This window comes from Pristis pectinata, chromosome 8 (assembly GCF_009764475.1).
Source record: "Pristis pectinata isolate sPriPec2 chromosome 8, sPriPec2.1.pri, whole genome shotgun sequence".
In the NCBI taxonomy this organism is placed as follows: Eukaryota; Metazoa; Chordata; class Chondrichthyes; order Rhinopristiformes; family Pristidae; genus Pristis; species Pristis pectinata.
The window spans coordinates 79335344-79360832 of NC_067412.1; the positions used below are offsets into that span (position 1 = coordinate 79335344).

General features: G+C 40.0%; 1 long non-coding RNA gene across 1 annotated transcript in view; it reads left to right on the forward strand.

The window, feature by feature from the left end:
• The window catches only part of LOC127573122 (uncharacterized), a 105653-nt gene extending 99234 nt beyond the window's left edge, over window positions 1–6419 (forward strand). The window contains exon 3 of the long non-coding RNA XR_007956753.1: window positions 6331–6419. This is a non-coding gene — a long non-coding RNA (uncharacterized LOC127573122). The remainder of the gene's footprint in view (window positions 1–6330) is intronic.
• The last annotated feature ends 19070 nt before the right edge of the window (window positions 6420–25489 follow it).

The following is a 25489-nucleotide window of genomic DNA, read 5'->3' on the forward strand; positions in this document are numbered from 1 at the left end:
CAGATTCCATCTCTTTGCTGATGATTGAAAGGAGGCTGATTTGACAGTAATCAGCTGAATTGTATTTGCCCTGCATTTTTGTGAGTAAGACATAGCTAAACAACCTTCTACATTGTTGAGTAGCTCCCAGAGTTGTAATTGTACAGGAACACATTTACTAGAGGCACAGCCAGTCCTGGGGCACAGGTCTTCAGTACTAAGCTGGGATATTGTCTGGTCCCATAGCCATTGCTGTCGTTTCTTGATATCATGTGGAGTGAATCCAGCTGGTTGGAGACTGGCTTCTGTGATGCTGGGGTCTCAGGAGGAAGCTGAGATGGATGATCCATTTGGAACTTCTGTTTGCAAAGGTTTCGGCCAGGTCTTTGGCACTCGCATATTGAGTCCACCATTGTTGAGAAGGTGGATGTTCTTGGAGCCTCCTTCTCTCATTAGCTGGACTAATAAAGCTAATAAATGTATCTAAAAACACACCAAACTACTGTCAATTAATTTCAAGAAGCATAAAAATTAAGTGAAATAAAAGAGACTTTCCTTATTAATTAACACCTTGGACCTCATTCATATGAAATGCGTCCCCTTTCATATGAATCAGGTCCAAGGTGTTAATTAATAAGGAAAGTCTCTTTTGTTTATTTCACTTAATTTTTATGCTTCTTGAAACTAATTGACAGTAGTTTGGTGTGTTTTTAGATACAGTTATTAGCTTTATTAGACCTTCAACAAGGTGCCGCATAAGACACTGATTAATAAGATGAGAGGTCATGGAATTACAGGTAAGATAACAGAATGGGTGGAGCATTGGCTGGTTGGTAGAAAGCAAAGGGTGGTAATAAAAGGATCTTGTTCTGGTTGGTTACCGGTTACTAGTGGTGTTCCGTAGGGGTCGGTGTTGGGGCCACTTCTTTTCACCTTGTACATTAACGATTTGGATGATAGAGTAAATGGTTTTGTGGCTAAGTTTGTGGATGACACCAAGATAGGTGGAGGAGTAGAGAGTATTGAGAAGACAGGAAGGTTGCAGAGAGACCTAGATAGTTTAGGAGAATGGGCAAGAAAATGGCAGATGAGATTCAATGTTGAGAAATGTGCAGTTGTACACTTTGGAAACAGAAATAAACGGGCAGATTATTATCTAGAAGGAGAGAAAATTCAAAGTACAGAAGTAAAAAGGGACTTGGGGGTACTCGTGCAGGATACCTTAAAGGTTAACCACCAGGTCGGATTGGTGGTAAAGAAAGCGAATGCTATGTTGGCATTCATTTCGAGAGGTATAGTGTATAAAAGTAAGGAAGTGATGATGAGGCTCTATGGGGCACTAGTGAGGCCTCATTTGGAATACAGTGCACAGTTTTGGGCCCCATATCTTAGGAAAGATGTGCTGATGTTGGAGAGGGTTCAGAGGAGATATACGAGGATGATTCCCAGAATGAAAGGGCTTACATATGATGAGCGTTTGTCGGCTCTTGGACTGTACTCACTGGAGTACAGAAGAATGAGAGGGGACCTCATAGAGACACTTAAAATGTTGAAAGGACTGGACAGAGTAGATGTGGCCAAGCTGTTTCCCTTGGTGGGTGAGTCTAGAACCAGAGGGCACAATCTTAGAATTAGAAGGTACAGGTTTAAAACAGAGATGAGGAGAAATTTCTTTAGCCAGAGGATGGTGAATTTGTGGAATTCCTTGCCCACGTACAGCAGTGGAGGCCAGATCATTGGAGGCGTTAAAAGAAGAGATAGATAGGTATCTAAATAGTCGGGGTATCAAGGGATATGGGGATAAGGCCAGAAATTGGGGTTAGAATAGTTTTTTTGTTCCCCCCTCCCCCCCCCCCCCCCAAATTTCTCATTCCTTTTTCTTTTTTCCCTTTTCTTTGGAGCAGACTCGATGGGCTGAATGGCCTACTTCTGCTCCCTTGTCTTGTGATCTTGTGAGATGTGCCAATTACAGCAGGTGCAAAGCTGAAGGTCCATTCAAAATGGATCTGGTTCCTTAGCTCAGAAAGTTGTAGATACCCCTGAACCCGAAGACAGAGCAAGAGGTCAGATGAGCCTCCAGCTGACCCAAGTCCATTTTGTACTTCCGTGCTGCAGGCCACAAGGACAGATGTTCAGAAAGCACTGTCTCATGCAGCTAATTGGGAGGATCTCTACTAAACTGCCTGCTACCTATTGGCATGATCCTGTCCAATAATTCGTTTGGCTTAGTAGGTGAGGTCCATTTTGTTTGAAGGAAATATTCATTGGGCCACAGTATTATTTTGAGCTGGAATGATCCCAAGAATTGTCCATTGAGAATATACAATTTCAATGTGGGTGGCTAATTAGATCTATATACTGTATGCCAAAGACATGTGAATGAATCGCGAAGAGGGCAGCTTGTGAGAATGAATGATCGCTTGTCCCTTCTATGGGCATCACGTCAAGCTCGTATGCTGTGACTCATTGAGTGTGATACTGATCATTATCCGGTTCTTCTTTGGTCTCCACATCCTCCTTTTCTTGGTCTCATCCCTCAGGCTGAGCTCTCATGTTCACAATAGTGATATAAGAAGACCTGTTTGGTGTGATCCAGAGGCACCTCTGGAAGAGTGCAGACAGTGGAAGTTCATTTTGAGTGGAGAATGACATTCTCCATTAAGCTCATTGTGGTGCCTTGACTTTCATTATAATAATACACTGCAAGTGTGGATGGAGTACATCGTGTGATACCAGGGAATAAGAGGATAGCACTTTTCCTCCATAGACCAGCTATCAGGACACTGGCAATCCAAAGGATGTCTGGCAATGTTGATGACAGCTGAAAAGAAAATGTCATGTGAGCATCCAGGAAATCTGGCACCGACTGTGAGAAAATTCTGCTCATTGTCAACCAGAACTTGAACCTTGAGTGAATAAAAGCTGTTGTGATTGGTGACATTGTCCAAAATGACACAGAACTCAACCATGCCAAAACTCTGGGGAAATTGGCAGTGCTGGAAAATCCATCCGCTTGTTCAGCCTCATCATTGACACTAAAGAAAGAGGGACTCCCTTTTCCTGGAGTGTTCAATAATGAGTTCCTGAAATTAGTGGAGAATTACAAACTGTGAGATACAGCGTAGATCAGCCACAATGACCTGAAATGATCTTAAGGCTTGGAATTTGAGCGTAACCTTGACCTTAACTTCCAAGCATTGTTGTGTAGCAGGAAATATGCTTGCATAATATCACATACCTCTGTGAGAGCTGCCTTGGAAAACATCAGCCTGCAGACACATTCTCCTTGGAGAAGTCAATGTAGGAACATCTTTCCTCACAGACTCTGTTGAGGCACTTGGGTTAGAAATTGCATTACTACCTTTTAATGGTGTTAATGCAGCATTGTGAGTCACCATAAAACCATTTGTGAAAGTTGCATAAAGAGAAAGAACTTCAATTGTGAGGTTCACAGAACAGCATTGTCAGCTTTCCTTGTGTTGAAACTGACATCAGCATGACGTTCCTTACTGATATGTTGCAAGTTCCTGCAGCTGTCGCCAATTAGCACAGCAAGTGTGATTTCTGAAGCCAACTCTTAGAGAAGCAAAACTGTAATGAAAGCAACACTTATTTAGCTACTGAGAGGCATTGCTGCTGAAGGAATGGTTGCTGTAATCCAGGGACATGTGTGATAGAATGCTCCCAGGAGGTCTGAGAGAGCTAGAGTGGCTGGGGAGGACAAGGGCTGCAGGAGGCACATTCTTTCTTCAAGAGAGGGCTACAGCAATGGTCCATGGCAGGTGCTCCTGGCAGTGGGTTGCCAGGGAGGTCTCTGCAGGGACATGGAGGCAACCTATGAATGCCTGTGCTCTGCTGGTGTGCACTCTGCTACTCCTGTTAGTTGAAGGAAAAGTAAATTAAGTTTTCTCTTAAGAGAATGAAGTTTGGGTGACCTCCTTAATGCAATAGGGAGCTAAAACTTTGAGATGTGACAGAGATCAGCAGCAGTCTGGACTGATCGAGAGATGAGGAAGCCAAGGGTGACTGTGACCATGACCTTGATGGGGAAAGCAGTCTGACATACTTGAAGCTGTATTTTACATTGAAGAAGGTGACAGATCTCAAAAAAGAATTAAGTTTGAGTATTGGCATCTTAAATTACATGGTTTCAGTGGAAACCCAACTAATTATTTCTGGCTGTCAGTAAGTAAATATGAACAAATATACCTCAGACCAATGAGCTTGAATATTTCATGAGAGAGAAAATGTGCAGTGTTGCACCATTGTTACTGCCATTTGAGGAGTTTTACATCAGAATATGTGTGCTTGGACAAGCAAATATCTTATCAAATGGTGAGTTGAATTTCTCCATGGGTGTCAAAACACATAAAAATATGCAAAAATTGCTGTATTCCATATTAAGCCAATTAATTCCATACTAAGCCAACTGTACAGCAATGTTGTCTTTGGAATGTACATATTTCTAGGTCAGGATCTTTGCACTTCTATGACTTCCTTGAACTTTCTTATGGTGCTTGCAACATCTGGCCTGAAGCTTCCTTTCATAATGTGCATCTAGCACGATCCCCATGAAAGCACCCTACGTAGTAGCTTGTAAAAATGCAGTGAAACTCAGTCAATTTATTTGTGAATAATAGAAGTAGTTTTCTAATTCAGAAGTCAGCCTCCAGGGAGCTATACAGTAGTATGCAGAAGGTTGAGCTTTTAGTGTGAGTGGCCCTTTAAATGGTGTCATCAGAGTGCAAGCAATGTCATGGAAACCTCATTGATTTTCAACTGTCTAATGACAGTCGTGCTTTCCACTTATTTTCTGACAAGCAATGCTCTGAAGCAGTGATGGATGAGGACTGACATCATTAAGCGTATATCTGACGTGGAAAATGCATCATTGTCGCAAGAGCATATTGTGTGCAGAAGAACATTGTCAAATTTTTGAAGTGGTGCAATGTGACATGGAAATAGTTACAATCTTGTTCCACTCTGGCTAAAATCAATTTTCATTTGCACAGTGCTCAGAAAACAAAAGTACCACATGATCAAACTTCGACTAAATCTACCTCTTTCTAACCTTGATCAATTATGGCACCTCAGTTGTTGCCTCCTGGTGTGAGTGGCTGACTCGACTCAGACCATTGAACAGGGCACTATCAGTTAATGTACGCAGAAGAAGGAAGGAAAGTACATTTAACTATTGAACTCTCTCCACTGAAAACATGTTGATGGTGCTCAGCCTGAGAGCAGACCCTTGAATTCCATAATAAACAAAAATCTTTATGAGAAAAAAATCACTTTATGAATAACGAAATGCATCTCTCAGAACTGCAAATAATAGACACATTTTGGATTCAGGTAATTTCAGCCAAATTTGGGAATGAAAATGCTTATTCATGCATCAACATGCAGCAGATTGAATTGGTTTGCAAAGAATAAAAATAAAAATCCAATATCAGAGATCCTTCATAATGAACATGGCAATTGTTTTTTTGCAAAGTCAAACCTGATAGGAATTCTTACTGAGCTACAATATTTTTACTATTGATTTTCATAGCATTCCACTTGGTGACTGTAAAATTCATTCAACTTGATAAGAAATATATCAATAGATTTTAAAAGATAACACTATTAATTTATATACAGTATCCAAGCCACATTATTTTTGTTACAAAAGTTTAATGTTGCTCCATTATTTAGGAATTAATCAAGTGCTTGATAGTGAATGAATTTCTGTTCATATCACTCAGAATTTCCAGTCTTTTCTTGGCATTTTGGAGAATCTGCTCGGCAAGTCCATCTGTTTAGAATCTGAGCCATCTAGTATAAAATCAGCACAAACTCAGCAGAAACTGTATCAATGTGGTTTATATCATTTCTTCAGAGTGTCTGTAATTTTTGGTCAAAATGGAGAATGTTTAAAATGCTGGATGGGATCCAACCAACTGGATAGTTTTGTTCTGGAGGCTGTCATGCTCCTTGAGAGTTGTTGGAGCTGTAATCATTCAAGCAAGTAAGAGCATTCCATCAAATTCTTGGCTTTTGCCTTGCAGATGGTGGAAAGGCTTGTGCAAGTTAGGAGGTGAGTCATTTACCTCAGGATAATTTCAGATCAATTGTTACTGCAAGGATGTTGAAGAAGGGGAATTTGGCTGTGGTAAAGCAACTGGAAATTTTTGAACCCCCTTTTGTTGGATATGATGGTTGCCTGACCTTTGTGAATGTTGAATGCTACTTATCACTTCGTGTCTGAGTATTACTGAATGCTGGCTTGGACTGCTTTATAACCTGAAGAACTGCAAATGGAATTGAACGCTGTGCATTTGTTAACTAACATTTGCCCTTCTGATCTTACAGTGGGAGGAAGGTCTTTAATGCAGCAGCTGCCCTGAAGAATTCCTGCTGTTAAGTCCTGGGACATAGATGATTGGCCTCCAACAATCACAACCATCTTCCCTTATGAGAGGTATGATACATCTATTCAAAAGTTTTCACCATGGTTCCCTTTGATTTTATGAGGGCTTCTTAACGCAATGAATGGACAAATGTTGCTTTGATGTCAAGGACAGTTATTCTCACCTTGCCCTTGGAATTTAGGTCTTCTGTCCATGTTTGGACCATGGCTTTAATGAGTAATGAAGCCAGGCAGTGCTGTCTAAACCCAAACTGAGTAGATTATTGGTGAGTAAGAATTGACTATGCTATTGCTAACACTTCTTTTTATTTTGCTGATGAGTGAGAGAAGACTGATAGGGCAATAATTAGCTAGATTGGATTTGTCCTGCATTCTTTGTAGGTATATCTGGCCAGGGTTCCATGTTGTCAGGTATATGTTAGTGTTGCAGCTGTATTGGACATGCAGCTTGTTCTGAAATGTGTTTACAGTTATACATACAGGATATCTTCAGGGCCTATTTCTGGTTTTGGACCCAGTAGATTCAGCCCTTTCTTGATATTATGAGGTATGAATTGAATTTATTGAACACTGGTTCAGAGATGGTGGTTACCTCAGGAGGAAGTGAGACACATCATTCATTCGGCACTTCTGACTAAAGATGGATGCAAATGCTTTACCTTTCTCTTGCACTAAATTGTTGGGTTCAGCCATTGTTGCAGATGGGGCTGTTCATGGAGCCTTCTCTTCAATAGGCGCTCTGTGGTTCACCACTATTCTTGAGATGGCAGGATTGCAGAGTATTAATTTCTTATTTCAATATGAGATGGAAGGAGGCCATTCAGTTATCATGTCAATACCGGTTCCCAGAGGAATCCCATTAATTTCATTTGCTCACTTATTTCCATGTAACCAATTCTCTCTCATGCCCTTCAACTCCCTCTGATTCTGCTGCCACCAATCTACACTACAGGTAGCTTACAGTAGTCACTTAACCTATCAACCAGCACATCATTGGTAGGTGTGAGAAGATCAGAGCACTTGATAGAAATCTACAAGGTCACAGGGAGAACAGGCAAACTCCATGTGGAAAATATCAGAGGTCAGGATCGAATCCGTGTTACTGGAACTGTAAGGCAGCTGTACTGCCTGTTGCACCTTCCATACTGCCTTTGTCAATTGATTGTGGGATTGCTCTATGTCTTACTGTTTTTTTGTTCTGCTAGCTTTATTAGTTTGAGAACTCATTTTGGTTCTTCTGCATTCTTTGTTGAACAAGGCTTTGTCTCCTGGGATGATTGTAGTGATGGATATTACAGGTTGTGAAGTTGTACTTTATGGAGAAGTATAATTCTGCCATTTCTTTTGGCCTATGATGACTCACAGGTGTTGAATTCAGAGCACAATGATAGTGATTCATAAAGTATGTCCTTGATGTGAAAAACAGGACTTTGCCTCCACAATAATCACTCCGATTGATACATACCAATTCAGATAAATCTGAAACAGGTGCAGTGGTGATCTGGGAGATCTAGTACATATAAACATATGAATTAGGAGCAGGAGTTGACCATTCAGCCCCTCAAACATGCACCGATTTCATAAGATTGTGGCTGAGACAAAAAAAAGCCTGATCTCTGTCTTAAATTGTTTTTAAACAGTGACACCCGTGGTGGTTCTAGATTCTCCCACAAAACTCCTTGGGATCTTAGATGTTTCAGTGAATTTCCCTCATGCTCTTCTAGGCTTTGGTAAACAAGCCAGTAAACAACTAGCCAGTCCAATCCTTCTTCATAAGATAACCTGCCAATTCCAATTATTAGTCCAATAGATTTTCTTTTACCTGCTTCCAATGAATTGACATCTTTCTTTATATAAGGAGACCAATACTATATACTCCAGAGATAGAGTCTCAACAATGCCCTAAAAAACTGAAGCACTTCTCCTCAACATTTTTTTCAAATTTCCTAGCAATAGAAGCTAACATTCTGTTAGCTTTCCTAATTACCTGCTGTATCTTCATGCACAAGGCTACCCAGATCACTCTGCATTTCAGCACTCTGCCTTCCCTTACCGTTTGAGCACGATGCTTCTCTTTTTTTATCTTTCCTTGCCAATGTAGACAGTTCCAAATTTCCCATGTGATACTCATTTGCCATATGCGTGTCCACTCACTCTACCTATCTATATCACTTTGCAGTCCTCTTTTAGCCTCTTCACAACTTACTTTCCTATCTACCTTTGTATGTACCTCATTAGTTGGCTTTTGCCTCATTTTTGTTTTTATACATTTCATTTCAGGACTTAACTGGCTCAGTCAGCAAGCTGCTCCTTTTAATGGACATTGAGCTTCCCACCTGGAGTATGTTCAGTGTTCTTGTTGCATTTAGTGTTTCCTCCAAATGGTGTTCCATATGTTGCCATACTGATTCACTAGATGAGGGAGGCAGTAGGTGATTATCAGCAACTGATTAGCTTTCTCTTTTTAAACCTGAAATTCTGGAAATTTATTCAACTTAGGGAGTAGGGCAACATAAATCAAAGGGTATTATATGGTATTGGAGAATTTTTTATGGGGCGATGCATTGACATAATATAAGTATGTCAGTTATATGTTAATTTCCTCATTAAAAGATCCAATGTTACTTGTGGAGCATAAATATATTTTTTTAAAGAAACAATTCTACACAGATATTGTTTGCCAAAACTACTAAAAGGTCTATGTAATTATTTCAGAGAATCTGGGAAAGAATAATTATATTGACCACTTGGTTTTGGGCCTTTCTCTATGTACCATTCCTCTAAAATGTTAAAGTATTCTTCAAGCAATGATACATCTTCTATTGTCCCTGGGTTGCAATTTCACCCTCTGCTTGGGTCATTACTTTGATGATTTGGATGACATTTGAAATTGTCAAATTAAGAATCACACACACAAAGCCCCATGCTGCTGCTTTGTAGTTGATGCCTATCTCTCTCAGAAATCTACCTTACCTTTTCATCTGTATGATGTTTCTTTCAAGGTTTTTTCCAAAAAATTAATTTAAATTTCCCTTGGAACCATTTGCTGCTTCAAATACCTTTCCTGATATCTTATTCCATCAGTCTGTTACTGTTGAGTATTAACAGTTTCATCCAATTTTCTTTCTTACTCCTAATACCTTATTTTAACTTGTATCTCCTCATAATTGAACCTTTCACTGCGGTGAACAATTTTCTCAAATTTGTTTTTGAAAAATGTTATTGAATTTAGGGAGCTGCTGTGCAGGATGTTGGAGAGAAAGGATACTTGAGACAGGAAATTTGCAAAGGCAGTCTGGTTTGTTGAATGGAAAGCTGTGTGTGCTTTTATTGAGGGAAAGATATTTAAACTGCTAGAGTCCAATCTAAAGAAATTAGATCTGTATCCTTTGGACATTAGAAGACTGAGGGGGTGATCATACAAGATGCTTGGGGGGCATGGCAGGGTACACGTCAAGATGTTTCAACTAGTGGAAGAGTCTTGAATGAGGGGACATAATCACAAGATTAGGAGGTAGTCATGTAAAACTGAGGTGTGGAGGAATTTCTTCTGAAACAGGGAAGTGAATCTCTGGAATTCTTTACCCTGGAGTGTTGTGGAGGCTATATTATTAGAGATATTTAAAGAGGAAGTTGATAAACTTTTGAAAGATCAGAGAATTGAGCACAGTGAGGAACTGGCACAAAAGGGGAGATGAGACATGGGGCAAATCAACCAAGATCATATGAACAACATGGCCTGCTTGATGGGCCAAATGGCCTTGTCCTATTCCTATTTTCTTATGTTCTAATGAAAGCACCTTGTTTAAATCCACTAAAATATATGAGCTACCACAAAGGCTAATTTGGAATTATCTTTATTTTGCATTGTTACTCAAAGATAATTTTTTGGATTGCGGTAATGAACCTGCTCATTACAGCTGTTCTGTACATTCAAAGGCTATATTGACTAACGTCATCATGGGCTTCCTCCAGCACACTTATGTACATTTGGATAAATTGAAGAAATATGAAACAAAGAGTACAAATATCTCACTCAATTGAGAAGGGAGCAGTATTATGGTAGTCCCCAGGTTACTCTGTACAGCCAGAGTGAGTCAATGATCTACAAAATTAGATCCTTAGATTTTTTGTCTACCTGTCTCTGATTCTGAGAAGGTACTTATGGAAGATACATAGTTGAAACAATCACTCACCCTGACCTTGCTTTATTTTTAAAATAATTAAAGATCAAATTATGCTGGATTATTAGCTGATGGAGCTTTGGTAAAGAAAAACTGTTTGTTAAATTTGATTTATCTCAATTCAACAGAATTACAATTTGTATGAAGAATCAGCTAGGGAACACAATATACATAACAAAAAAATCATTATCCAAGCCAAGTTAATGTGCACAATAAATCAAGACTGCTGAACTGACTTTTTTTTATTTCTGACCTGTTTATACTGATACTGGTCAGTCTTGCTTTGTAATTGGTATTTTTATTAAGTACATGTGGTTAAAACTGAAGCATTGAACATTTGTCCTCTGATTTATTTGAGGTAATTTTCCATTGGACTGCTTTTAAAAGCTTAATTATATTATAAATTGCACTTATTTCTTTCTTTTCCGTCAATCTTGGCATGCTAAATGAGTTGTGTGTTTGCATTCAACTCCACGGAAAAATATGGTTCTATTCTGTGATGTTGCTTATTGATTAAATCAGATTTTGCTTTGGGCAATTTCCTTCAGTAGATTAGATACAATGATATACGGGTTTGTCAGTATTTGTTGGAAGAGCAAAGCTTGCTTCCTGCTGTATCAAAAAAACAAGGGACAAAAGATGAACCAAACCAACAACTTGCATTTAATTAGTGCATCTGCACCCCTTTTAGGATGACCCAGAGCATTTTATGACCAAGAAAGTACTTTTGAAACCTTAAAAATTCTGCAAAGTAGGGAATGAAGTAGCCAATATGCACAGAGCTGGCTCTCACAAGCAATAATTTGATAATTGCAATATATGTAATATCTTAAATGGTCAGACATTGAAAGGCTTTGCTGTTCAGAAGACCCTACATACTCTTGTACATGAATCAATGAATATTAACATGCAGGTACAGCAAGCTATTCAGAAGGTAACTGGCATCATCAGCCTTTATTGCAGGAGGGTCTGAGTACAAGAGCAAAGATGCTTTACTGCATCTATATCATCATCTCCTTCTTTGGCAGACCCTTTGGATTGAGGTTCTTTCCACTCTGGTTTTCTAGTGATCAATGAGACCAATATGGGACCTGTAAACTCTTCCACAGATGGGGCAGGGGTTGCCTGGGGTAGATGTGTGGGGGGTTTGTGAGGCAGTGGACTCCTTCTACCACATACACATGGCTTCTTTGTGATCCTGATGCACAGACTGAGGTTCTCAATACCACACCAAATGATCCTTCTCCACTTTGAGTGGCTATGAGATATATTCTCAGGAGTGCACATGTTGCAGTTGTTCAAGGAGTATTTGAGCACATCATTTAATCACTGTGCCACCTGAAGATGTGAACAACTTTGCAGTCCTGTGCTCTGACAATGATTGGAGCAAGGGTGTTGTCATGAGATCTCATGCTGGCTTCTCTGATAAAGTGGGCGTGGGGTTTATTGTGACAAGGCTATTCTCCAGGTATTTTATCAGGTGAAGGACTTTATTGAATTAGCCTACGCTATTCCTTTGGCAATTATGCCTTGCCAGAGAGTTGTGTCACTTTCTATTGTGGTGTTGAAGTCAGCCAAGAGAACACTGATCAGGACTTTTTTCAAAATCAGATGAGAAGTCAGATCAGGGCAGGCACGGTAGTGTAGCGGTTAGCGTAACGCTTTACAGCGCCATCAACCGGGTTCAATTCCGACCACTGTTTGTAAGGAGTTTGTACGTTTTCCCCGTGTCTGCGTGGGTTTCCTCCGGGTGCTCCAGTTTCCTCCCACATTCCAAAGACGTACAGGTTAGGAAGTTGTGGGCATGCTATGTTGATGCTGGAAGCATGGCGACACTTGAGGGCTGCCCCCAGAACACTCTACACAAAAGATGCATTTCACTGTGTGTTTCCATGTACATGTGACTAATAAAAATACCTTATCTTATCTTATCTTATCTTATCTTATCTTATCTTATCTTATCTTATCTTATCTTATCTTATCTTATCTTATCTTAAGTTCTCAGACTCCAGATGAGCTTCAAATGCTTTGAGAGTAGGGGCATATACACTGATGATTCCTGCTTCTATTTCTTATGTTGTCATGTTCTTAACTTCTTAACCAAAACATAGTCCCTCCAACAATGCAACACTCCACAGGCAAATGGAACTGGCTTGGTCAGACATCTTGGTCAGTGTGGACAAGTTGGGCTGAAAGGCCTATTTCCATGCTGTATTACTCTATGACTCTGTGATACTCGCTCAGTACTGTCTTATAGAGTTAGCTGAGAGTTTTTTGTTCAAGTTTACAGAGTGGGATTTCTGATTCACAAGCAATAATTTTAACAGCCAAGCCACAGCAGGCAATTCCTTTAAGCTTAAATTTATATATTGAAACCAAGTAAGATGTAATTCAGAAATGATTAAGACAAAGATTACTATGTCACATTGGAACCCAGGCACAGCTCTCATAATGACCTATTCAGGTATGAATATAGATTGCAGTGATCCAATGCCATAAATGTCAAGTGCTCCAAGTTTCATTTCTGAAGCTAGCTGACCTCAGATGGGGTGTCAAATCTGCCCTCAATAGGGAGCCAGGAAATTATTGTTAGTCATTATCCCATAATCCCTGCCAGAAGGTACATGTGCACAGATATAAGGCAAAAGAAAAACTGAGTTCCACATGATTAAGTATACTGTGAGCTCACGTATAAGCTAACACAATAAGCACATTTACCTAATCATGTCCAAGCTAATGAATGTCTTTTTAAATAAAGCTGAAGTAATTTTGATTATCTTTTTAAATGCTGTTCTGTTAAAAAGAAATAGCAAGTGACACCCACATACCTTACGTTTCCTGAAATTGAGCTGCATGATTTTTATAATCTTAAAATATTTCAATGGAATTCCTCTTCTATTTCACCAAAGGTGTTAACCTGTTTATAACGATTGGATAAGTAACGTCGTTTAAAAAAAGTAACTTCTTTTCAACCTGTTAATGAGAATGTTGCTCTTTAGCCTAAACCATATTAATACACATTGTACATTCTATGCAGATGTGACATTATTTGTTTGATTGAAGTTAAATACAGGAAATTACAGGAAACTTTTTTTTAATGAGGTCAGTTTTTACCGTGAGGTCTTGCATTTTATGTGGATAATGGGATTCTTGGACCCAGACACTGCAAGTACAGATTGCACCCAAGATGAAGATTAACACCACAAATAAATTACTTTGTTCCACACCTGAATATAAATATTGAAAATCTAAATATTAATAATCTCATTTACATCTGCTTCAAGATAGTGGTTGGAGGTGGTTAAAGTGAGGAGGTGGATTTTAACTGGTGGATTGGGTTTAATTGCGGCACGTCTGTCTATTTGTGAATAGATAGTTTACTGGTGTCAGTACAATCGCCATGACAATGAACACATCATTCAACCTCATAATCATATGCTCATGAGGAGCTTTTGAAAATAACTCTTGTCCAGAAAACCTTCAAAGCAGGTCTTGCAGGGCTTGAGTGACCTGCCAATGAAAAGCTGAGTTTTGGGTGCAGTTTCCTGAGCTTCAACTTACCTAAATGATATAGCAGGTTTGGAGGCAGTGCAAAGGAGATTCACCAGGCCAATCCCTAGGATGAGAAGGTTGACCTATCAAGATAGGCTAGACAGTTAGGGTCTGTATTCCTTGGAGTTTTGAAGCATGAGGGGTGACCTTATTCAAACATACAAGATCCTCAGGGGTTGAGATATTTTCACAAGTGGGAGAGTCACAAACAAGGGGACATAGCGACAAAAAAAGGGGACGGTCATTTATAACTGAGGTGCAGAGAAATTTCTTCTCTCAGAGGGTAGTGAATCTCTGGAACTCTCTGCCCCTGAGGGTGATGGAGGCCGGATCACTTGCTGCATTTAAGGTGGCGATAGATAAATATTTAAAAGATTGAGGAATTGAGGATTAGTGGTTAACTAGCACAGGAGAGGAGTTAAGGCCAGCACAGATCAGCCATGATCATATTGACTGGCAGGGCAGGTCTGAGGGACCTGGCGACCTGCTCCTGCTCCCATTTTCTTACGTTCTTGTGATCCCCCAAAAAAATCACAGGTTTGCCTTGTCACTTCCCCTTGGCAATGTTTCGCAAAGAGCTCTTGTTACTTTGCAGGTTTTGGTGGAGTTTGGAGACTATCAAACAGCTGCAGCAGGATGGGAGGTGTCAAGGATGTTCATGAGAGTGCTCCAAAAGTGGAAGAGATTCCTCATCTAAGCCAGTGTTAATATGGATATGAATATGAATAGGATTAAGAGGTGCAGAAGGAAGAGGTGCAACTGAGTCTGAAGTCAGATAACCTCAGCTGAGTGTTAGTGAAGATATTAATTCAGTCCTTAAAAGGAAGGTGAAGAATAGCTAGATCCCATTATTAGTCATTGTACCACCACCTCTGCCTGTGGGTGGATGTTAGACAGTCACAAATTCCAGCTGTAATGATCCATGTGATTAACTAACTTGTTGATGCTCACTGTTTAATTTGACCCATTTAAGAATATATACCTGAGTGAACTACCAACAGCAGTAAAGACCTTTGAAGGACAAGAAAGAAATAATAGAAAAATAAATTCAATTTACTGCTTAACACTGAAAGAAGTAAAGGAGAGTGGAGGCAGCAGAAGAGCCAAACAGACAGAGACTCTACCCACATCACGGGACGTGGAAACAGAGGCTCAGCTTTCCTCACTTCTTAGTAGTGAAGTGTCAGTGACCCTGAAACATTGACTGTTTCTCTCTTCATAGATGCTGCCTAATCTACTGGGTATTTCCAGCATTTTCTGTTTTATTATGTTCTGCTGATTAAGCTTGTCATATCAGATTGTCTCAGAGATCTGCAGCCCCCTAGAAGATGACCTCCCGATTTCAGGATGTCTTTGATTCATCAGTTCATTGATGGAGAAGGATACTGTTGCCCTCAATTTTATTTGCCTCTGGATCCTTCCAAGGTGCTATCAGAAACAAATCATGCAGGCTACAGTACATAGCTGCTTATGGTATTAGATGGCCTTGTGATTATAATAGCCAGAATGAGCAGACATTGGCATTTGTCTCACTGGCTGAGTGCTCTCAAAAGCACAGATGAAATTCTGAACATGGTTAATAGCCATTCCAAACATCACCTGCTTACCCAATTATTAAAATTGTCAGTGAAGTGGTTTCTTCAAGTGACACCATGAGTAACTGTATGTGCCATTAAGATATAAAACCTGGAAGTCAATTGGCTAGATTATGCTTGACCGATCCTGCTGCCCAGACACCCCATGTTCAGATTCTGCCTACCCACAGTTACCTGGGTCAAATGCAGAGGGCTGATTGAGCTGACTCTCTGCAGTGTCAAGGCATGATGAGCCCTCAGCAGGGAATGGGTACTGCGCCCTTCCATCTGACAACCTTTGGTGGAGGAACGGATGGATGCATTTTGCACTCACTGTTTTCAAAACCTGTAAGGCTGTGATATTCAGAGATATTTAAAAACTACTGCTGAAAACACATGCAAAATAAAAACTATTTATAAAAAAAGAGAAAAATAAAACATCAAGAAGTATCCTAAAACATTACAACAAAATAAGTACAAAAAATAACTTGCCTTTGTCTATCTCATCTTCGGCTGGAAATCCCCAGCAAAATGAATGGGGCTTCCGATCCCACAACTGGTCTGAACAGCATAGGATCAGAGAGGCAACTTTCATGGTATAATGTGGAGGAATCCCTGTAAGGCTGGGTTCCACTGTTGGATTCCATATGACAGCCAGTGGTGGGGTGGAGTGAAAGATGTCCTGATGTCTGTACCTCAACATATCCCTGTCCATGCAAGTTCAGGTATTGTTGGAATGGATGAACACCACTGATTCCCTTCTGATCTCCCAATCACAACTGGAATAATTAGGCTCAAAGTGAATTGCTTCTGCAGGGATTGCTTCAGTAGGCCACTTGATCCCTGGATGCTGATCTGCCATTCAAGATGATCCTGACCAACCTTCTACCTCAAACACCATTTTCTACTTTATCAATCTTTACTTCAAATACAATCAATTTGCAAGCCTCCATAGTTCTCCAGGGTAGAGAATTCCAAAGATTCAGAACCCTTTGATTTCATTATTTTAAGCTCCAGAGAACAGAGGCCTAGCCTACCTCATCTTTCTTCATTCTGCCATCCCAAGAACAAGCTTGTTGACTCTTTGCTGCACTCTTTCCATAACAAATATATCCTTTTTTAGGTGAGAAGACAAAAACTGCTGAACTTGTATGGAATACTCCAGCTGCAGTCTCACTAAGGCCCTTATAATTCAGTGAGACATATTTACTCTTGTACTCAAATCCTCCTACAATAAAGGTCAACATACTATTTGCCTTCTCAATTACCTGCTTCACCTGTGTGTTAGTCTTCTGTGACTTGTGGTCAGGACACCATGTTCCCTTTGAACATCAACTTTTCCCAATCTCTCCCAAACAACATATTCAGCATTTCTGATTTTTCTGCCAAAGCAGATAACCTCATGTTTTTCCATAATGTACTCCGTCTGCCATGTTGTTGCTCACTAATTTAGCTGGTCTATATCCCCTTGAGGGCTCCCTACATCCTCAGAACCTCTAACATTCCTGCTTAGTTTTCCATAATCACCATCTTCCTACATTGCATCTCATTGAATGCCTTCTGAAAATTCAACTACACCACATCCATTGACTCCTTTCATCTACTCAACTACTCAAAGAACTCCAATAGATCAGAAAATGATTTCCCTTTCATAAATCCATGTTGGATCTGCATGACCACATTATTATTTTTGAGATGTTTTGATATGACATCCTCTATTAGAGATTTCCCATCTCCCTCCTTTCTTAAATAGGCAGGTCACATTTTCTGCCTCCCAATATTTAAGAATCAGTCTAGAATCGATGGGATATAATTTCAAATTTTACACATTTATTTCCACCCTTCCCCCAACACCTTTGCTGATCCTGCTTTTGCATTAATATCAAGTCAGTACTCTCCTGCAGATCATATGGAATAATATTTCATTGGAGAACTAGCATTTATCTAAAAATATAGTCTCCAGACAAGTACTTGCATATGTCATATGGATTGTCTGGAGGTTAATGATTCCACTAATGATGAAACAACTTGGGAATAATGCTTCATTCAGATCAAAGGCATTATTTAACCCCTGAGACCACTAAATGTATTAAATGGTGACAATAATAGCATAATGTTATAATGTTCCCTATGAATAATGAAAATTTGTTACCACTAATATGGCATAATGAATTATGAAGGTAAAATTTGAAACAGAAAGGCATAATCTGATAAACTCAGTGTGATTCTTTGATAGATAGCAGGAATTCATAGCTTTCCTTGGTGATAAAGCTGAAATAATGAATTTTTGCCTGCATCATATATTAAATCTCCACTTGATCTTGTTGAAAACTGCACTTATAACTGTAAGGGTTTACATGCTGAATTGGTGCACACCATGGCTGAAGGTAGCAACTGGATGTTACAATTGGCCTCAGATTTGTTGGACTAAGAACAGGAAAATCTGCCATAGTTTGATCAATGCTAGTCATGATAATTCTCATTTCCCACAAGGAAGTATGTAAACACTGAGTGAAGATAAAATAAAGCTATGCGGTGCTGGATAAATTATTGATATTACTGACTCACAATTTGTGGGAACTGTTATATACCAAATGCCTGTGTCACATTTAATCAGTGAGACATGGTATCTTCACTGGAAAAGACAGAAAGAAAAGGAACAGAAGGCAGTAGGTTCTTTTGGTGCTGGTACAGTAATCCATTCTGGTGCCTGATGGAAAAAGGGTGGATATGAGATGGGATCCTGGAGAAATTTATGGTCATCTGATGTCTAACTTCATTACTAGAGATGAAAAGGAAACACCATGTAGCCAAGATGTTTTGTACCACATTTCTAGGTAATGTTCATAAGCAATATTGAAAAATTGATATATACTCAGTTTCATATTAGTTCAAGTTGGATCAAGGCTGAGGAAATAAATCCAGTTGACTGAAATCAGATCCATAACAAGTCTCAAATACTCTCTCTAAAAACTCAACACTGAACAATAAAACTGGAACTCTCTCCAGCTCTCAGAGATTTTTTTGTGTTTATTCCCACCTATCAGCTTAATTCAGATCAGAGCGATTTATTGGAAGATAATGTCTGCATTCTCCTATCATTTCATATGGGAAAATAGAAGGAACACTCTTTGTCCAGGTTTGATAATGCAAAAACGAATGTGGCAACAAAAAAGGATCAATATCACTCTCAGTTGCACAAATAAAACTGGTATAAATTGTGTATTTCATGACCTTGGTATTGTCCAAATTTCTACATTGCTATTGAAATATCTCACTTGTAGTCACTATTGGGACTGCACTCACTATTTTCATACAACATGCATCTCTGAACATAAATAAGACAATGGCCACATAATCTGTTTTAACAATATTGGTCAGGGCTCAGGGCAGTCTTTATCAAAATAGTGACACAAATCTTTTGTATTCACCTCAGAGGGAAGATTGCACCTTTCCTAACATCTCAACCAGAAGTTGTGACAATGCAGAACTTATTCGATATGTCAACCTACACAAACCCACAATCTTCATATAACTCTGCTTCAATGAATTCATCACCTATCAGCCCTGAAAATTGATTCATGACTTTATAACTTACAGCTTTAATTATGTTAATGCTACCTCACAATTCAGTTTTCCCTCACCAAGTCCTGCTTGTCATCTCTGGTAATTTGGACTTTCTCCTTTTCCTCTAACTCACATCCTAATGTCTGGATCCTTCCATGCTTGACTTGTTGCTATTGATATAATCACCTGGAGCCGCACAATTTTCTGTTCTCAGATTCTGGATCCTTGTTCATTTCCCACAAAACTACTGCTGGCAGCCATACCTTTGCCTGTTTAGACTCCACTCTTTGGAACTACCTCCCTCACCCTCAGAATCCAGAATCATGGAAGCATGCTGTTCAGAGGGAAGACATTAAGACTTTCCTGCCTGTGTTGACAGTTTGAAAGGACAATTCAGCAAGTTTCATTCCCTCACTGTTACTCCATAGCTCAGAAAGTTTCTCTTTACTGAGTATTTATCTAATTCCCTTTTGAAAATTTCTTTTGAACCTGCTGCCACCATCCTTTCAAACGGAACAAACTATTTGGTGGGTTGAATCAGGCTGGCCAAACTCTGTTTGTTGCGGTGTTTGTGAATGTGTTGCTGCTTGCAAAAGTAAATGGACAGAGGTCAAGTCATAAACAAAACATTCCTTATTGAAAGTAATAACTCTCAACTAAACTGTCTGTGTACAATGTGTCAAGACTCATACCATGTCATACAAGCTAGTATCACACTCCAGTGCTTCTCATTTAAAAAGGAAATGGACCAATACAATCAATCAATTAAACTATTTACACAATGGAATTACACAATCGGTCAACTATTTTTCTTTATGTGGGGTTATAACTTCAACCGGCCGTGAATTCACTCACTCTACTGGTTTCTTTGTTCCTTGAATTCTTTACTGAAAGCTGCAGTTGACATCCAGGAACACAAAATTCTGGTGAATCACTTCCCCTGGTAGGCCTCATAGATATCTGGTCTCAAGTCCTATTCTGTAACTGTTGCCTTGATATACTTGTCTTCATCACTGAATACATTGTAATACTTATTCAGGATCACGATCATCTTGGTGTCATGTGTATACAGTGATATATCCACATAAAACTTCATGGAATCTAATAACTGGGATAACTAACTTCAGTAATTACAACAAAACATTGAATTTGGTATACTCTTGAATACCATGCACTCAATGCCAGCAGTCTTTACTTTCATTGCTTCTTAATGTTCTCCACCTTTGTGTCTCTGCTTTCCTTCCCACTCTGACTTACTGTGGAAATTGCTGCTCTCGCCTCCGGACTCACAAAACCATCTCATTGACTTTTCTACCTTGTCTCCAAGATTTTCTCTCTATCTTGTCCATGCTGTATTGGGCTGGCATTAATAAATCCATGCTGTTGAAAGTATTTTGAGAACATTAAAATACCTCTACATTGCCTCTGCGTTGAGTAGTAGTCCTCTTTCAAAACATTCAGCTGATAACAATCTGATTCAGTCCATTCAATAATTATTCTGTAGACACTGAGCTCTTCCCCAGAACTCAAGAAGTCCTAATTTCTCTATCTGGATTGCCTATGCCAGACCCAAATGGTAACACCTCACTTCAGTACCCAGATAGGATTGTGGTGCAGCTGGTAGAGCTGCTGCCTCGCAGCTCCAGCAACCTGGGTTCAATCCTGACCTCTAGTTCTGTATGGAATTTTCACCTTTTCTCTGTGACTGCATGGGCTTCCTCCGGATGCTACATTTTCCTCCCACATCCCAAAAATGTGCAGGTTGATGGGTTAATTGGCCACTGTAAATTGTCCCGAGCGCATAAGTGAATGGTAGAATCTGGGAAGAGTTGATGGGAATGTGGAAAGAATAAAAATGGGCTGGTGCAGGATTAGTGTAAGTGGTGCTTGATATTCAGCATGGAGTCAGTGGGCAGAAGGGCTGTTTCCATGCTATATGACTCAAAATTTTTTCCTGCCTTGTTCGTGGAATCTCAAAATGCTGCAGCAGTTTTTCTAAAATGTCTGAGTAGCTTTCTCATGTTGCTCAAACAAATTATGGACTCTTCCTCTGCCTGCAACTTTTGAGAAATTGCTAGGTCACTGTCGTAGGTACCCTGTAGGTACCAGTGACACCCTGACTTGGGGTACTTGTAATGGATTATCTTTCAATGTTAGGCATCTTAATTCATTCCTCTCCAGCGAAGACTCAATGGTTCACTTCCCCTAGAACCATCCTGCAAAGCTTTTGCTTTGTAACAATGGAGAATGATCAAAATACTTTAGATGCACATTCTGATCAATGAAAGACCCCTTGAGCCTGCTCTGCAATTTTACAAGATCCTGGCTCATCTGACGGTAACCACATTCCTGTGTACTTGTAGGAACCTTTCACCCCCTTGCTTACCAAGAATCTACTTAAAAGTACTCAAAGATTTTGTATTCAACGTACTGAGAAACAAAATGCTTTTCCATCATAAATGGATGTTCCCATATTTTTAAATATGGGATTTAGATTCCACCTCAAGAGGAAATGTCTTCTCCATATCCACCCTGTCATGACACCCTGCGATCTTGTATGTTTAACTGAGTCGCCTTTCACTTTTCTAACTCTGGTGGATACAATTCTCGCTGTCTAAACTTTCTAAAAAGATAGCTGCCTATTTCAGGTATCAATAAACTAACTCTTGTCTGAACAGCTTCCAGTGCATTAAGTCATTTTTTAAATAAAAAGATCAATATTGTATTTAATACTCCAGATAAGGTCTCACCAATTCTCTGTGCAAGGGAAATCTAAGTTCCCTACATTTGTATTCACAAGATCACAAGACAAGGGAGCATAAGTAGGCCATTTGGCCCATCAAGTCTGCTCCAAAGTAAAGGGGAAAAAGAAAAAAGAAATGAGAAATGGGGGCGGGGGGGGGGAGGGGAGGTCTGCTCCATGAGCAAAAAAAAACTTTTCTAACCCCAATTTCTGGCCCTATCCCCATATACCTTGATACCTTGACGAATTAGATATCTATCTATCTCCTCCTTAAACGCCTCCAATGATCTGGCCTTCACTGCTGTACGTGGCAAGGAATTCCATAAATTCACCACCCTCTGGCTAAAGAAATTTCTCCTCATCTCTGTTTTAAACCTGTACCCTCTAATTCTAAGATTGTGTCCTCTGGTCCTGGACTCACCCACCAAGGGAAACAGCTTGGCCACATCTACTCTGTCCAGTCCTTTCAACATTTTAAATGTTTCTATGAGGTCCCCTCTCATTCTTCTGTACTCCAGTGAGTACAGTCCAAGAGCCGACAAACGCTCATCATATGTAAGCCCTTTCATTCTGAGAATCATCCTCGTAAATCTCCTCTGAAACCTCTCCAACATCAGCACATCCTTCCTAAGATATGGAGCCCAAAACTGTACACTGTATTCCAATTGAGGCCTCACCAGTGCCCCATAGAGCCTCATCAACACTTCCTTACTTTTATACACTATCCCTCTCGAAATGAATGCCAACATAGCATTCGCTTTCTTTACCACCGATCCGACCTGGTGGTTAACCTTTAGGGTATCCTGCACAAGTACCCCCAAGTCCCTTTGTACTTCTGTACTTTGAATTTTCTCCCCTTCTAGATAATAATCTGCCCATTTATTTCTGTTTCCAAAGTGTACAACTGCACATTTCTCAACATTGAATCTCATCTGCCACTTCCTTGCCCATTCTCCTAAACTATCTAGGTCTCTCTGCAACCTTCCTGTCTCCTCAATACTCTCTACTCCTCCACCTATCTTGATGTCATCCGCAAACTTAGCCACAAAACCACTTACTCCATCATCCAAATTGTTAATGTACAAGGTAAAGAGAAGCGGCCCCAACACCAAACCCTGCGGAACACCACTAGTAATCGGTAGCCAACCAGAACAAGATCCTTTTATTCCCACCCTTTGCTTTCTGCCAACCAGCCAATGCTCCACCCATTCTGTTATCCTACCTGTAATTCCATGACCTCTCATCTTATTAATCAGCCTCTTGTGTGGCACTTTGTTGAAGGCCTTTTGGAAGTCTAAATACACAACATCTACAACCTCTCCCTTATCCACCCTACCTGAGATTTCTTTAAAAAACTCCAATAGGTTGGTCTGGCAGGATCTTCCCTTCACAAAACCATGTTGGCTTGGACCTACCTTGCTTTGCACCTCTAGGTATTCCATAAAATCATCCTTGAGGATCAATTCTAATAACTTTCCCACCACCGATGTCAGACTAATAGGTCTGTAATTTCCTTTATGCTGCCTCCCACCTTTCTTATACAGTGGAACTACATTTGTGACCCCCCAGTCCTCCGGAACCATGCTGGAGTCTATCGATTCCTGGAAAATTATCACTGATGCCTCCGCTATCTCTAAAGCCACTTCCTTCAGAACCCAGGGATGCACCTCATCCGGTCCGGGAGACTTATCAGTCTTTAGTCCATTTAGCTTTCCTAGCACCTTCTCTTTAGTAATCCTAACTGAACTCAGTTCCATTCCTTGAGAACCCTGGCTATTCAATATATTGCTGACATCCTCCACAGTGAAGACCGATGCAAAATACTCATTTAGTTCCTCTGCCATCTCTTTATCATCCACTATAATCTCTCCCGCACCGTTATCGATTGGTCCTATATCAACCCGTGTCTCTCTTTTACTCCTTATATATTTAAAAAAACTCTTAGTATCCTTTCGAATGTTATCCGCCAACTTCCTTTCGTAATTCATCTTTTCTTTCCTAATGACCTTCTTAGTTTCTTTCTGCAGTTTTTTAAGAGTTTCCCAGTCTTCTGTTTTCCCACTAATTTTCGCTTTCTTGTATGCCCTCACTTTTGCTTTTATTTTAGCCTTCGCCTCTCTCGTTATTCTCATTTGTGCCTTTTTTCCATTCAAAACCTCCTTTTTTCTTGGAGTATATCTATCCTGCATTTTCCTTATTTCTTGTAGAAATTCCATCCATTTCTGCTCCGCCGTCCCTCCAGCTAGATTACTCTTCCAATCAATTTGGGCCAGCTCCTCTCTCGTGCCACTGTAATTTCCTTTGGTCCACTGAAATATCAATACACCAGTTATCAGCTCCTCCTTCTCAAATTTGAAACTGAACTCAATCATGTTGTGATCACTAGTTCCTAATGGTTCCCTTACCTTTAGTTCCCTAATCACCTCCGGTTCGTTACACAACATCCAATCCAAAACAGCTGATCCCCTGGTGGGCTCATCAACAAGTTGCTCCAAAAAGCCATCCCGTAGACATTCCATAAACTCACTCTCCTGAGATCTACTGCCTTTGCTGGATTTCCCAGTCCACCTTCATGTTAAAATCCCCCATAATTATCTTAACGTTGTCACTCTGACATGCTTTTTCTATTTCTAACTGCAACTTATAGTCCACATCCTGACTGCTATTAGGGGGCCTATATATAACTGCTACTATTGTCCTTTTATCCTTGCTGTTTCTTAGCTCCACCCATAAGGATTCCACCTCTTCTGACCCAATGTCCTTCCTTTCTATTGATTTTATATCATTACTAACCATCAAGGCCACACCACTCCTTCTGCCTACCCGCCTATCTTTCCTATACACTGTGTACCCCAGGACATTGAGTTCCCAATCATAAAGCCCTGACTCGGTGATTGCCACAATGTTGTATTTATTAATCTGTAGTTGTGCCACTAGGTCATCCACTTTATTCCTAATGCTACGTGCATTTAAATATAATACAGTTAGTCCAGTATCTGCTATTGATTTTGTTGTACTTCTATCATTCAGCAAATTATCCTGACTTTTCACCTGCCTGTCCTTCTTACCATCCTCACTGCACACTATCATGGACTTGTTTCTCTATTACCTCATCCTCTATCCTAACATCCTGTATCCTAACATCCTGGTTTGTTGTACTTCTATTGTTCAGCAAATTATCCTGACTTTTCACTTGTCTGTCCTTCTTGCCATCCTCACTGCACACTGTCTTGGACTTATTTCTATAAACCTCCTCCCTTACCCTAACATCTTGTATCCTAGCGTCCTGGTTTCTATCCCACTGCCGGATTAGTTTAAACCCTCCCCAACAGCTAAATTAAACATTCCCGCCAGGATATTGGACCCTTTGGAGTTTAGGTGTAACCCATCCTTAGTGAATAGGTCATGCCTCCCCTAAAAAAGGTCCCAGTGATCCAGAAATCTGAAGCCCTGCCCCCTGCACCAGTCACTCAGCCACGCA